The sequence below is a fragment of the Peromyscus maniculatus genome, chromosome 18 (assembly GCF_049852395.1).
Source record: "Peromyscus maniculatus bairdii isolate BWxNUB_F1_BW_parent chromosome 18, HU_Pman_BW_mat_3.1, whole genome shotgun sequence".
Classification (NCBI taxonomy): domain Eukaryota; kingdom Metazoa; phylum Chordata; class Mammalia; order Rodentia; family Cricetidae; genus Peromyscus; species Peromyscus maniculatus.
In genome coordinates this window covers 20934104-20942936 of record NC_134869.1, presented here as the reverse complement: position 1 = coordinate 20942936, position 8833 = coordinate 20934104, and positions in this window count along the sequence as shown.

The following is an 8833-nucleotide window of genomic DNA, read 5'->3' as shown; positions in this document are numbered from 1 at the left end:
ACACCCAGGGACTGAAGGACACCAAAATAATCGGCTCAGCTGAACCTGCATCGCACACAAGTTTCCGTGCTTTGCGGCAGAGTATTCTATCTTGGTTTTTCTGTGGTTTTGAAATCATAGCCCCGGGGAATGTGAAACACAACTATGACTCCTAATTTCATTTCTTTGGCAAGTTGATAGAAATAAACCAAAAATGTGATTGGGAGCCAATGCGTGCTATTTTAAAAAAAACGTAACATCCAATCAAATCAGAGCTTGGTTTCAAAAAGAAATGTCACTCTCCTTCTGTGGAGCTTTTTAAAATAAACAGTGTCATAAATCCTCTGCCGGGCACTGAACAGGAATGAGGCTCCAGAGAAATTAAAGGATCCATAGGAAATACAACACACGAGGCACCTGGAAATCGTCTCCCCTCTCTCCTCTGTGAGAAATTCAATCACATGGCCAGCAAGCAAATGGTGCAGGCAGCGGGTGGGACTCGTTCTCAATTACTGTAAACTGCACTCTCTAAAACAAAAGACCATTTACCCGGGGAACAAATCTACGCTCAGCATTGTTCTCCCATCGGGCGACTTCTGGTTTTAAAAGATGCTTTCTCTTGTTCTAAATCCAGTCATTAACTCCTTTATCACAATAACAACAACAAACTCCCCCACCATGAATGCAAACTAAAATAACAATCTGGTTTTTTATCGCAATCTTTCAATAAAAACAAAAGTTTAAAAACTATGGTGATGCTAAGAAAGAAATATAAGGGTGATTTGGGAAATTTTCTGAGTTGGATGTGCCTAGAGTGAACAAGGCACTGGAATCAATCCTTGGCACAGAGCAAAACAATGAAAACAAAATATAGGCTGGGCAGGTAGAGCTCTGAGTTCGAGACCAACCTGGTCTACAAATGGAGTTCCAGGACAGCCAGCTGGCCCAGGAGAACCCTGTCTCAAAACAAACAAACAAAAAAGGTGGTTAAGCGTACTGCAACATCGTAGAACAGAAAAATTAAAAACAAGGCATGCTATTGCTTTACCTTAACTGCTAGTCCATTGTTTGGGGGTAAGACAACGACCTACAATTCTCTGTGGGTCAAGGGTAGAGCCTAGCATGTGCAAGGCCCTGGATGGCACCCACAGCACCACCGAGAGCAATAATGAAGACATACAGATACAAACCTTCCAAAACATCAAAACATAGGCCTGCCAGATTAACCTTCTGAAACACCAAAAGTGCACGAACAGGCTGGGGAGCCGGCTCAGCCGACAAAGTCCTTGCTTGCCAGTACAAGGATCTGAGCTCAGTTCTTAGAACTCACTGGAAAACCCAAGCATGCCACGTTGTAAACCCAGTGCTGGAGAGGCAGAAATAGGAGGATCCCTACTGCTCATGGGCCTGTCAGCTGAGCCTAGTCCACAAGTTCTGGGCCAGGGAGGAACTATCTAAAAAAAAAATTGTGGATGGTGCCTGAGGAACAACAGTCTAGGCTGTCCTCTGGTCTCTACAGACACTCAAATGCATGTGTGCACACACACATACGCACATGCACCAGCACACACTATATTATATATATATGTGTGTGTGTGTGTGTGTGTTCCCCTATATAGTAGTAGATTTTTATTTCAACATATGATTTATATACAATTAATATTTGGCTTTAGATGAACAACAACAAATAACAATAAATGAACCTCTCTTTCATGCTAACACATGTCCAGAAAATGATCCAAGACAGGTTACCTTCATTTAAAAGCAGTTTGATATTTTCATTACTAGAAATTTCTTGTAAAATTTAGGATATTATAGCTGCACACCTCGTTTCTTTTAACATTTGTATGCATTTGTTTGTTCTGGGTTTGACCTAGCCCAAGCTGGCTTTGAACTTGCGAAGTGGCTAAGGAGGACCTTGAGCTTTTCCCACCTCCTAAGATCTGGGCTTACAGACAGGCACTCCACTATGCAGACATTTCATATTTTGAAGTAGGCTCATGGGTAAATGCAAACAGAAATTCTATGGAGCCTGTCTACTTTGAAAACTCCAGGTGGACTGGCAAATGGCTACTCCGGGAAAGAGGTGCAAATTCAGAATCAAACCTAGGCACATCACTTCTGAGATAGATGCAGAGTGCACAGTTGAACTCACGAAAAACAGAATCCAAAACGTAGCCCAAGGCAACCAATAGATGCAACCATTCTAGGTCTGGAGGCTACAGAGGAGAATATTATCAAGGTACATCAGCGTCCCCTCTCTTACTGTATTGCTCTGCAAGCTTGCTTCCTTTCTGCGCATTTATCTGGTGTGTGTGTGTGTGTGTGTATGTGTGTGTGTGTGTGTGTGTGTGTGTGTGTGTGTTGCTAGAGATGAGACTCAGGGCTGTACATGCTTTACAGCCTGAGCTATGACCCCTGTCCTTTTCCAAAAGCTCTTTGATCTCCAGGCTCAGCGTCTATTCTGAACCTACTGAATCAACTCATAAGCTATTTGTTTCTCTTTTTAGTCTGCGACACTAGGAAAGCCAGTGCACCCAGACCATCTGGGTCACCACCACAGAGCGAACACCGCAACCACCTACGAACTTGAAGAGGCAGTGTAGTTGTGAGGAAGAACCTCTGGAGACATGTCTACTGGAATATGTCCTCCCAGATGGAACAAGGAAGTTAAAGTCATTGTATGTTTGGTAATATGAACAGTCAGTTCAAACCGGCTTGAAATATGTGTTAGAGTGGGTTGATGAAGGACAGAGCCACAGCATTGTCCATCTGATGCTATGCATTCTCCATTACGTGTCTCGAGAAACAAAACAAAACCAACTCTCCATTGGGTGAGAAAGAAGAGGAACAGTGAGCAGCTATTTTGTCCTGGATATATCCTGCATCAGACAATGATTTAGGAGCTTTCTATTTGTCTGTTTACGGTAGCACCCAAGACATGCAATGTTATTATCCCTACTTTACAAATCAGGACAAAGCTTGAGAGGAAAGGAATTAGCTGAAGGTACCAAAGTTAGTTCATGGTGAGGCTGGATTTCAAACTCGACCCTTCGATATCCATGCTTCCAGACTCAGGGGCTCAAAAGGAAATTTCTTGGTGGTTTATTTCCCCCATTCACATCATTAAATTAAAACGTTACTAACATTTTGTGCAACGATAATAATTTTTATTTTTATGAGTTTTATGTCTTCAGTGAAACTTTGAGGTATTTAATCAAATCCCACATTCTGTTACCAAGGAACTTACAATCAAAGTTCAACTAAGCCATAAGTAAAGCTTGGATGGCTTCTCATTCCCTTCAAAAATTAATACGTGGGGCTAGGGAAATGACTTAGGCAGGAAAATTCATACTCCCAGCACCTAGATAAAAGGCTTTAAAAAGGCATGGTGGCAGACAGCTGTAACTCCAGTGTGTGTGTGTGTGTTGAGGTTGGGGTTGTGTTGAGGTTGGGGGTGAGGGGCAGGGGGCAGGAAGAACAGATAGGACATAGACAGGACAGACATAGGGACGAGAGATGGTGAATCCAGAGCTCACTGGCCAGCCAGTCAGCCAATCAGTGAGCTCCAGGTTCAGTGAGAGCCCGTGTGTCAGAAAGGTAAGGTGGATAGCAGCTAAGGAAGGTACCTAATGTTGCCCCTCACCTCCACCTCACTCATGAGCACACACACACAGAAATACAATAAAACGCCCGTGGTTCTGTTAAAAATGTCAGTCGAGATAGACACAGGCTGATGCTGTTAGTGACAGCTTGAAATAAGATGACGGTGAGCTGGGCGGTGGTGGCACACACCTTTAATCCCAGCACTCAGGAGGCAGAGGCAGGCGGATCTCTGTGAGTTCGAGGCCAGCCTGGTCGACAGAGCGAGATCCAGGACAGGCTCCAAAGCTACAGAGAAACCCTGTCTCAGAAAAAAAAAAAAAAAAAGATGACAGTGAGCTAAAAAGATAGTACCGGCCTCTGCAGGGATTTGACACAAAGTATCGGGGTGCCGTCAAACCTTACTTACTAATTTTGTTGCCGACAAAGCTGAAGGCGAGTGGCTGCCCGGGCACCAGCTCCGTGGCTCTCTCCATGACTGAATTTAATTTTTCCCTCAAGCAGAATCAAAGTCTTTCTATGAGCAAATGAAAATAAAAGTATTGCCTAAAAAAAAAGCAAAAGTTATTCAAAAATCAAGATTATAGAATAAGGTCACTGGCTAAAAATAACGTTGAAAGACAGTTCAGCTTGCAGCTTTCCACACTGTTCTATTTTTACCCTTCTATCTTCAGTGGGATCGAGTTTTTCCATGAGCAGTTTATTGATCATTTGGAAAGTTTATTAAAATAAGAAAATTAAAAAAAAAGGTTTCCACTGTAAAGGGACACGGTGAAACTTTTCTCAGAAGAAAGCGTTCAACCCCATTACTAATAAAAGAAATCCTGATTAAAATCAGCCGCCTTCTTTAAAATGTGAAGTAGACTAGCAACGAAGACCCCACCCCCACCCCCACCCCGTTCTCACCAACTCAGGGTTTGTCATACACAGCCTCACAAAACAGCCTCTGTGGGGTCTGGAGACAGCTTTACTCTTAGGCGGGTTTTCTGGGTGTCTTTTAGTCATGTTGCTTGATATGTTCATTTATAAACACAGAAATTGCAGTTTGTGTCGCCTCCAGAAAGAAGCCTTGTGTGCCAAGATGTGCCCATAAAAACAGTGGCACCAGTGCTGTGTGTCATCAGAAAGGAAGGGAGGGAAGAGGAAGAGAACAGATGAAATCAAATCCCCATTATGATGAACGTGTGTGTGTGTGTGTGTGTGTGTGTGTGTGTGTGTGTTAGAGCACACACAGAAGCAATATTACTTTTCAATTGAAAGTGATGTTGTGCCAGGTGGTGGTGGCGCACTCCTTTAATCCCAGCACTCAGGAGGCAGAGGCAGGCGGATCTCTATGTGTTCGAGGCCAGCCTGGGCTACAGAGTGAGTTCCAGGAAAGGTGCAAAGCTACACAGAGAAACCCTGTCTCGAAAAACCAAAAAAAAAAAAAAAGTGATGTTGTGAGTATATGGTGGCATATGCCTATGCTGTCACATATACCATATACCTATGGTGGTAGCACTTTGGAGAATGAGACAGGAGAATTGCTCTGAGTGTGAGACTATTATAGTCTACCTAAACAGTTCCAGGTCAGCCTGGGCTACAGGGTAAGATCATATCTCAAAACAAGAAAAAAGAAAGAAGGGAAAGACAGAGGAGAGAGAGAGAGAGAGAGAGAGAGAGAGAGAGAGAGAGAGAGAGAGAGAGAGAGAGAGAGAGAGAGGCTGTAGATAAATATTGAGGTAGAAATTGTTCACATTATTAGGTTTAAAGAGCAAAAAACAAAACTATTTTTATTCATATGAATAGTGTAGGAGTAATAGAAATTTAAAAACAGCCAGTGATGGCACGCGCCTTTAATCCCAGCACTTGGGAGGCAAAGACAGACGGATCTCTGTGAGTTCGAGGCCAGCCTGGTCTATAGAGTGAGATCCAGGACAGGCACCAAAACTACACAGAGAAACCCTGTCTCGAGAACAAACAAACAAAAAGATGAAATTTAAAAACTGTGGCATCTGAGAGGGTACAAGGAAGTAGGTGGAGATATGTTTAGGAAGGATTAAGGGAATGTTCTAGAGTGTTTTTAATGTTCCTCCAACCTTAATGTGTGGCTTTGGAAGGTAGGAGGTATACTTGGGGGATTTGGTCTGGCTCAGTTTGGGGTGTTTGTTTTGAGACAGTTTCCGTATACAGCCTAGCCTGACCCGGAGCTCCGGCTCCTCCTGCTTCAGCCTCCAAATGCTGACAGTAGATACACAGCACCACAACCACTTACCGAAACTCATCAAGGGTTGGAAGTGCTGAGTGGAGGAGCACTTGCCTACTCCACGAAAGACCGTCATTTGAGAAAGAGAGGGGTGTGGGGAGAGACAGAATGTCTAGTGAGTCTTGTCGCGGTTAATTGTCAACTTGACACAATCTAGAAGCATCTGAGAGATGCCCAGGGATTATCTTGATTGCCCTGAGGCAGTAAGACCGGCCCACTGTGGGTGGTGCCATTCCCTAGAGGGGACTGCTGGGAGCTGAGCAGGTGCACGCTTCTATTCTTCTTTGTGTCTTGACTGTGGGTGCTCCGTGACCAGCTGTTTTAGAACCCTGCTGCCTTGATTTCCCCACCAGAATAGACTGTGCCCCTAAAGTTTTTTTTTGTTTGTTTGTTTTTGGTTTTGGTTTTTTTTTTGGCAGTGTCTTATCACAGAAGCAACAAGAGAAGAAGAGGGCCAGAGAGATGGCTCAGTGGTTCAGAGCACTGGCTGCTCTTCCAGAGGACCCAGGTTCAATTCTTAATACCCACATGGTATTGAGACCCATAATTATCTATAACTCCAGTCCTAGGGGATTAGATGACTTCTGTCTTCTGTAGGCACCAGGTACACACATGTCATATAAACATTCATGCAGGAAAACACCTGCCACATAAAATAAAATAAGAAGATAAAATAATTTCAAAGATTAAAAAAGAAAGAAACTAAGAAAACCAACTGCACATCTCTAGATGTCCGTAACATCAATTTTTCTCTTACTTTTCCCTCCTAGGTTTCTTCAATAAATTGTAATAGCAATGAAAGCAAACATAAGCATACAAAGACATTCAACTGTGCTCCAGGGGCCCGCCTGTCCTTCATCCAGATATCCCTTACCAGCTCGAAGGACAGTGTGCCATTATCCTGGATCTTCCCCACAGTTCCGTGGCAGGGTACCAATGCAGCCCCACCTCGTGAGAAGGTCCCTGATGGTATGCACTTGCTGGTCATTTGTTTTTACATTTTGAGATAGCTCTGAGGGGGCCAACAGTAAACAAAGAATTGGATCGTTATGAATCAAACTGATAGTAGGCTTTATTTCTACATCCCAAACCCCTCTGGCGTCCATAGGAAAAGGCTTCACACAAAGCAGTTTGGATGCCTTATGAGCAGAAGAGTAGCTATTCTTTGCAGGTGTCCTGAAAAGCTCCCAAGATTACTTTTTGCCTTGAGCTGTTATCCTCCAAAGAGCCCAGCCTGCGCTTCACCCTCTGTGACGAATAAATCAGCTGGTCTTCATGTGACTGGGACACCTTCTGTGCCAGATCTATTCACAGCCAAGGCTGGGTATCAGCCACCTCATGCTGGTGGCTATTCACATTTGCATGCAGCCCAGAAATCTCAGCACAGGCTATTGGGCCGTTAACAATGCCGACGCAATTGCCTACTAACAATAACGGTACCAACAATCGAAGGGCAGCTGAATAGAGGGAGGGAGGGAGGGTGCATCATGAGAAGATGACACAGAGACCCATCCCCTCTCTCTAAACCCCTGCAGGATGCATCCAGAGAACTGTGGTAGGTGGGGCCAAGTGAGAGCAGAAACCCAGCTTTTTGTTGGGGTACAGCCAGGGAAGTTAGTCCACACACACACACACACAGCACTAAGAGACGCTCTGTCCAACAGCTTGGCTTGGAGCTGGATGAGGAATGGAACCACGTGTCCTTGGGATCTGGGTGTCTAAACCACTGGACCACTTGGCAAAAGCGCCCCATGGGGTGGGCCATCGTAACTGCAGGTCTAACCTGAACACACTATCTCTTCTACTTCTTCAGCAAGCCTTTCCCCTATAATGGACCACCAACTGGCCCCCTTGCCAGGGCAGGAGCCCTCCTTTAGACCTCTCTCCTTTCTTCATCTTCCACATCCATCCGTTTCTGGGCCCCGTAGACTCTAAATACCTGTTGGGCAGGGTGCCACACGCCTGTAAACCCAGCACATGGAAAGCTGGGGAGGGACCACGAGTTCCGAGCCAGCCTGGGCTACATAATGAGACCCAAGGCCTCACGGCAACTACATAGATGCTCGCACTACCAGCAGGTGAGAGTTCAAAGTCAGAGAGTTAAACACACCCAAGGAGGTGTGTGATGTACACAGATAGCCTGCCTCACCTGATCTACTTCTTGGACTCCTAAAGTAGCTGCACTGGCTGAATTCAACTTGGATACTTCTGGTCCATGCTTTTTTGTTTCATTGTTGTCCTAAATTATCTTCTACGCATGAGTATTTGACCTGCAAGTGCAGTATTTGAATGGCTGTTGTCTGAGGAGACTGGAAGAGGATGTTGGGTCCACTGGAATTGGAGTTACAGACACGGGGAGCTGGGAATCAAACTCCGGAAGAGCAGCCAGTGCTCTTAACCACTGAGCCCTTTCTCCAGCCCCTGGGTACACATTTTGATACAAGGTCTGACTATCTCCTCTTTCTTCATCTTCCTGTCTGGCCATCCGGGCTGGAGCCAAGGCCGGTGTCCCTGACCTCTCGGCTACTGGCCACAAGCTGTTTTTCTTTTGCCTGAATCCCCGCGGCCAGCCACCCCCACTTCACACTGGGCTGCTTGTGAACATGACCTTCCCTGCCTGGGTCCCTCTCCTCTCCCTGCCTTGTTTGGAGACCTTCATTTTCAAGGGCTTGTCTGCCAGCCTCTGTGGAGCCCCGGGGAAAGCTGAGCCCTGGACTTACATTTGCCATTGTTCTTTCCCTAGCTTGCAAATATTTATTTTTCTTCCATTACAAGTAGTACTTACGAGGCTTGTCTTATAATTGCACAAATTGTATGTTATGAAATCAACAGCAGAGGCAAATTTTCCTAGAGACGGTTTTCCTGCCCGATGTTTTAAATAAGACCGAGAAATCATTGTTTGCGACACAGAATATAATTTTTACTTAGAAAGAAATGTTGGTGTCTTTGGGGAGCTGACAGAGAGTCCAAAATGGGCTTCAAACTTGGCTGCCCTGAGTCCTCAGC